Here is a 7,367-nt window from a genome sequence, read left to right on the forward strand (position 1 = left end):
AGTAGATTCAATTCATAGGGACCATGCATGACAGAGTAGAATGGCCCCTGCTGGTTTCATAGGCTGTAGAGATACTGTAACTGTAACAGTATCTCTAGATCTTTGCTCGCGCAGCGCTGGTGGGGTAAAGGGGAAAGTTATGGGGTAGCAGCTGACTGATCATTGCACCATGAAGGTCCACCTAATGCAAAAAAGAACTTAATTGAAATCCAATAACAGAACAATAGGTAGTTATTTTTATTGAGAGAAAAGTCATTGAGAGGAGATAGAGAGGAGCCATAAAAGTATTACTTTAAGTTTTATGGTACGAAAACCAAGACATATAGCACCAACATCATTTTTGTTGTTGTTGTTGTTTTTTTTTTGCAAACTATGTGAAAACCAGAAGGGACCAAGCATGATGGCCAGTCAATTGTCCTTCCTATTGCAATGCTCTCTTTGGACTTCAGAATGGCCCGAGGGAATTTGGCAAGTTGGCAGTGGTTCAGAGGAAAAGTGACCGATGTATCAAAGGAGCAAAAACCCTGTAAAAAGGTAAGAGGTAAGAGCTAAATAAGAAAATTTCGGTGCAATTCCACAAGGATTTCCCCCCTCTGTTCTCTGAAAAGTTACAGGAAGGAATGAAATACTGAAATTGGGAAAAGATAAATTCAGACTGATTATCCAAGTCTGTGGGGTAGAGGATTATTAAAGGAAATAGTGAAAGTTCATTATATGAGACAATGAAAACTTCGACCAGCTGTGGTGTTCCAGAATGCACCCAAAGTAATCCTAGCTGGGCCCCAGGGAACAGCCTGACCTGGGTAGTAATTTCCAGCTTCAAGTTAGAATCTCTATTATTGCATTAGTTTTGTGGGTTGGCTCCAGGCATAAAATAGTTTACAATGGTGACTGTCTATTATTTCCTGTAGTTGAATCCATATTTCTATGGTCTGCCGTGCATTCAGGACTGCTAAAATCTTCTACCTGCTTCATGACTCTGGGGAAGCTAATAGAAATTTTGGGGCTGAAGTATGGACAGCTTGCAAAATAAAGCCTTGCAATGGGATCTGCAGTGTTCATGCCAAAGCTATCTATCACTCATCGTTCCCTGTGACTTCAGACTGATCCAGGAATGTCCTCATTCAGAACCTTTTCCATGTGATACCCCCACATCACCACACCACACCCCCAGCCCCTGGCTTAAAGAACCCTGACAAACCTTTATGTAGAAGACAGCCTATTCTATAAGGTGAAAGATTTAGTGCTAAAATGATAGAGAGACAGCATATGAGTTTGAATGGAACGTTGGACAATGGAGTGTATAAATGACAGAGGAGAGGTGGGATTACGTTCCTTTCATGAAGGTTTAGCCAGCTGGCTTATTATGGTTGTTAGTATTATCAAAAATTGTGGGGTTTTATTTTGAAGTCAAGCCTCAGTTCTTTAGAATCCTATTTCACTCTATAATATGCCAACTGGAAAAAAATGAGTTAAAAGTTTATGAGATTGTCAGCAATCCATAAATCACATGCACATCGCATTGGGAAATGTACTGCTCATACCTCTTTAAAATGTTTTTCCTTTCAGCAAAGATGCCAGAGAGAGGACTAAGGTGACCTCAGTTTTTAAATTGCTTCATGTGCATTCAAAGTGAGACAGTGAACGAGGGAAACTGAAGAAGAATGGCACCTATGACTTGCAGTGTTGGTGAAGAATATCGAGTACACGATGGGGTACAGATGGACAAAGATCTGCCTGGGAACCAGGAGAGTCAGGTGTTCCTCAGAAGTAAGCCTCCATCACACGTTCTTTGGACTTGTTATCAGGAGGACCAGTGTCTGGAAAAGGGCATCGTCAGTGAAAAAGAGGAAGACCTTCAGCCAGATGGATCGACACGGTGGCTGTACAAGCGGCTCTCGCACAACAACAGTTGTGAGACTGGCACAGCGTTTCATTCTGTTGTGAGTCAGAACCACCTTGAAGGCATCTAAGAAGAGCATCAGCATTGGCCTTAGCCCTCCTGTGACTGAGGAGGCCTGGCAACTGGCGCTCCCGGGACTGCTAACCTTGACTTGTGCATTTGTCTCAATTTTGGCCCCAAAGTGGTTACCGTGTACATGTGCTGAGCCGTGTGCAAGTTTGGGAAGCACCACTCTTTATTTTCTGTAACAAATCTACATTACTTTGAAACCCCGGAGCACATTAAGAGAGATCGGAGGTCATGTGCTGTTTCCCTTTATCAACTATCTCTCAGAATATAGTTTCTTTCACCAAATCCCTTGCTCTGTGTGTGTGTGTGTGTGTGTGTGTGCATTTCTGAGTTCCAAACATTTTGGAATTTCTAGTGATAATCAAAATGCAGAATGATTTATGTACATATACTTAGGATGTCAAGGGGAATTGAAATTTCTGGATGGCACACATGGGTAAGCGTCAGTCCAAAAACAAACCAAAAAATGTTTTGTTGATTTTGACTCAGAAACTCTATCGGACACATGGGAACTGCCCCAGAGTGTTTTTCATGATTGACAGTAAGCGTCTCCAGTGCTGACACTTTTATGGAAGCAGACGACCACACATCTTTCTCTTGTGGAGTGGCTGCTGCATTCGAACCTTTGACTTTTGAGTTTGCATCCAAGCAATTAATCACTGCCCTATTGACTGCTGGATTCCTAACTACCCAGAGGCTCCTGGGAAGGAAGGTCTGGTGATCTAATCTTTAAAAAGTCCCAGGCTTCAAATCCCTGTGGAGCACACGTCCTGCGCACACATGGGGATGTCAAGAGTTGGAATCGACGCTACGGCATCAAATAACCGGAGCAGAAGAAAATGCTGGATGGGGGAAACCTTGAGCTCTAACTAGACTTTTTGCCATTGGGCACATTGCCTAACCTTTCTGGGCCTCAGCTGTTTAGGAAAAGTTGATGATCTCTGATGTCCTTTCAAATGTTATGAATCTGTGAAAAAATTCAATTCAGTCATACTGCCATCTGGTTGTTACTGCTATTGTAAGTGATTAATGATCCTATAGCATATGCAAACCCCATAAATATTGAAAGAATCGCTCCACTGCAGATAATGTAGTGCTCAGATATTCAACACTTGCGCATGCGCCTCCCGTGTGAAGCACCGCGCTGGTGCCGAGGCTGCAAAGTTGACTGATTCACAGCGTCTGCCCCGAAGAAGTCCGTCTTCCAGTGGTGACAGGTAACACATGACATGCTCTGCTCCCTGCGGCGTGGCTGATGACAGAGATGGTGCCTGCACTTGAGCGGCCTTCGCCAAGGGAGGGCGGGGGCAACTTCCCGGGGCGCCCTTCAGACTCACAAAGGTGTGAGGAAGACAAAGAGGTCTGGCGATGTTTGTCCCCTTTCAGCCGGCTCCACGTGCATGTGCGTGGCCGCCTGCTGCCTTCGCCTGAACTTGTCACTGGAACAACTACGATTGTCATCCCGGACCGTCATCGGGCCGGCCCTTGGGAATCAGTCACTGCTTCTTAGGGAAGGTGGTTTAGTGGTTGCATGGTCACGAGGGAGCGTGCACACTGTTTAAAACAGGAATGGGTGAAAGTCAGGGGTGGACTGTCTGGACTTCCCACCTATCCTACGGCATGGAGCTTGTTGAGAGCGTCGTATTTCACTCCTGGATTACTTGAGGCGAGGGTAGCAATTCAAAGAGAATGGTAGCTACCAGCACTGGAGCTGAAGCGATTAGATGGTCTTGGCACTCGGAGAAGAGAAAGGCCTTGAACATCATCCGCAGCCCACTGCCAGGGAATGTGGGCGCTGTTGCTGGTGCTGTCGGGTGCCGTCGAGTTGGTTCCAGCGCAGAGGGACTCAAAGTACGACGTCAAGAAACTGTCTGGTCTGGCGCCACCATCATTGCTTTTGTGTCTGAGCTCATTGCTGCCGCCACGGGGTCCATCTGCACAGTGGAGGAGATATGCATACGTATATGCATATTCATATTGAGTGGCAGCTTTGTTATTTCCAAGTACATGCCAGCACATGGCACACATTACTGCCAGTCTGCGGCAATGATAGTGGTTAAGTTTGGGCTCTTGCTTTCTTGCTGAACAAATGATTTAATGCGAGCGTGATAGGGACACCGCTCGAGTTTGGTCAGCAGTGTAGACAAGTATAGGTGTTAGACAAGAAGCGGCTGCCTCATGACGGCTTACCCTTTACTCTTTAAGGATGACCAATTTGTTTAGCATCCACAGGTTTTCATCAGGGAAAGGCAGTTTGACATAGCACATATCTAACGCAGGATTAATTATGCAGGAAAAGCGCTCCAACAAGCGCTTGCCTTGAGAAAGCACTCAGTAAGTGCTAGCCGTGGTAATCCCATTGGAGACACCCTTGATTCCGCCTTCAAGGGTAGAGGGCTGGAATCCAAATAAAGGTGCCTATGAAGTAAGGGCTGGCAATCTGTATCCTGAAGGTCATCGCCTTGAAAAGGTTTGGAGCAAATCTACTCTGCATACCCGGAATCTCTATTAGTCGATGTGTTGGCAATTGTTTTCTGTTTTATTGCTTCGTGAATTTTTCACGGTGTTCTTTTATGTGGGGTAGCATTTTATCGGACTCTGACTCTGGTGGGGGTTGTAAATGCCTGAAGAGCAGGATTGTGTGTAAAGTCTGTACCTCCTCTGTCTCTTTCAGTGTTGACCAAGGGCATGCGTCCAGTCCCTCTGACTCCAAAACCTGTTACTGTAATTGCACTTAAGCTTATTCTCTCATTGCGTATGTGATTGGTAAGACAAACAAAACAGCATCCAATTCAAAGGAGAGAGGTTTCCTGTGCAGTGTTCCTGTGCGAGAGAAGTCGTCACAGCAGTGGAAATGAAACGATCATTTGCAGCAGAAATATGCTCTGCCCTAATTTTTTTATATACATAAAAGACCACTTTCAACTCAATGTCATGAAAATTAAAAAGAAACACTGGTATGCTGGGCTCCCTCCTCAAGGAGTGACACCCTCGTCCAGGCAGGGCTCTGAAGTCTCACTGGTTGCATGGCCTCTTGGGCTCAGAGTCTCCACCCCTCTCTGTCCGCCCCAAACATCAGCCCTGTTTTAGCTCCCACCAGCCAGCGTACCCATGCCACTGCTTTCTGTGTTTTCAGTACGTCCTGAAAGACTGTAGCAATACCCAACTCATAAGGTGTTTCAGCTTATTGTTAGTTATTGTCATCTAGTAGTGGTATAAGGAGTCTGTCAACTTTAAGAGGAAGAAGTGAGTCAACATCAGATTCAACCGAATCATAACAAACCATGAATAAAATTGCCAAGGATGAGAATTTTAGAATACTTCATTGTGCTCTTATAGAACCTGTACATACACCAAGAGCTGGTTACTCAAACAGTGCAAGCTAATACCGCATAGTTTACAACGAGGAAGGGTGTGCATCAGGCTTGTAGCCTTTCATCATTCTTATTCTTATTTCTTTGTATGTCAAGCTAATAATCTGAGCTGAACTCTGTAAAGAAGAGTGCAGCAACAGGACTGGGGGAAGACATATTAATAACTCAGGACATACAGCTCTTGCACTTTGAAGGTGAGGAGAACTTGAAGCAATTTATACTAAAAAAGAAAAAAGATTGCAACCTTCAGTAAGAATTGCCACCAATGAAAAGGAAATGAAAACGTTCACAGTGCACCAAGGACCACAGCATGATTAATGGGGAAAGACTGAACTTGTCAAGGATTGTATTTTGCGTGGATCCACATCAGTGCTCAAAGAAGCAGGCATTAAGAAATCAAGAAACATATTGCACTGGACAGACGGACTGCGAATGATTTAGTTAGAAAGTTGGAGAGCCAAGTTGTCACTCGGCGGACTGAAGTGTGCCTGACTCAATCCATGGTATTTCAGTTGCTTCCTTTGAGCATGAAAGTTGGGCAATGAATGAGGAGATAGGAGAAGACTGGATGCACTTGAATGACAGTGTTGATAAAGCATCCTTCTGGGGTGGTCCCTGAAGGTTGTTGTGGGCCTCACGAGGACAGACTAAAATCCCAGTAGTCTATAGCACAGGGCCTAGATAGAAATTAGGTCAAAAAGGTCCAATTCAGAATACAATGCTGGGCAGATTCTCCTCTTTTATATATTGGTTTTATATATGTAAGTATTGTTAGGTATTTTTCCCCTGATAGCTGGTTGCTCATTTAGTTGACCCACAAACAAAAGCATGAGCATCTTCTCAAAAATGAACATGTCCCCTCTCAGCATAAGGGTTTCCAGCTCCATCCATGCCACAGAGTGATTCATGGTTTCCTTGCTATTTTTTAAGGGATGCATAATACTGTGAGCCATTTCTCTTTCTATGTATGTGCACCTATATGCAAGCATCACTGTTTTACTTTTTGAGAACCTAGCCTAATACTGTGGGTATATCTGTTTTACATTTATATGTGTACGTTTGTGTATGTATTGTACACACACACACACACACACACACACACACACACACACGGGGGTACCCAAAATAAACCAGGAAAAAGCTCCTCTAGGTAGACCTTTTGTAGTATGCATTTTCCCCACAAGCATGCATCCAGCAACTTTCTCTGAGTTAGTGCACCCAGTGGCATCGCCTGAGAAGGTTCTCTATGGTCACACTGAATTCTTTCATAAAAGCAATTTCATTCTAACCCTGTTTCTTATGATGGCCAATTCAAGAGAACCATGTGCAGCTGTGAAATTTTGTTTCTTGCTCAGGAAAAATGCCTCAGAAACTGTTGCAATGTTGAACACTGCTTACAAGGACAGTGCTATGGGTAACACTCAAGTGTACAAGTGATTTTCTTGTTTCAAAAAAAGTGAAATGTCAGTTGTTGACAAAGCTTGCTCTGAACAGCCATTAATTCCCCAAACAGATGAAAATGTCAACTCACAGTGCATTTGGAGTTTGTTCTACCAGGTCAGACTGTTAACCCAGATTTCTATTTAGAGGTTCGGAAAAGATAGCATAACAGTGTGCTACCAAAAAAGGCCTGATTTGTGGCAAAAAGGGGACTGATTTTGCCACCATGACAATGCACATGCTCACACAGTCATGTCAGTGTGCCAGTTTTGGGCAAAAAAAGCAGCATGCCTCTCTTGCCCAAGGCACCACACTCACCGGACTTCACTCTGTGGGCCTTCTTTTTGTTTCCGCAAATGAAGAGGGACATGAAAGGATGGCGACTTGAGAAACAGACAAGGAGGTGCTGTCAGCCATCCAAACAGATGAGTTTGAGAAGTTTTTATAAGAATTGAATAGCAGATTTGACAAGTGTATTAAGTGTCATGGAGGGTACTTTGAAGTAAAAAGGTTGTTTTGTAAAAATAAAAAAATAAAAACATAGTTTTGAAAAACATTCCATTTTTTGTTACACCCTTGTA

The sequence above is a fragment of the Tenrec ecaudatus genome, chromosome 3 (genome assembly GCF_050624435.1).
Source record: "Tenrec ecaudatus isolate mTenEca1 chromosome 3, mTenEca1.hap1, whole genome shotgun sequence".
Classification (NCBI taxonomy): domain Eukaryota; kingdom Metazoa; phylum Chordata; class Mammalia; order Afrosoricida; family Tenrecidae; genus Tenrec; species Tenrec ecaudatus.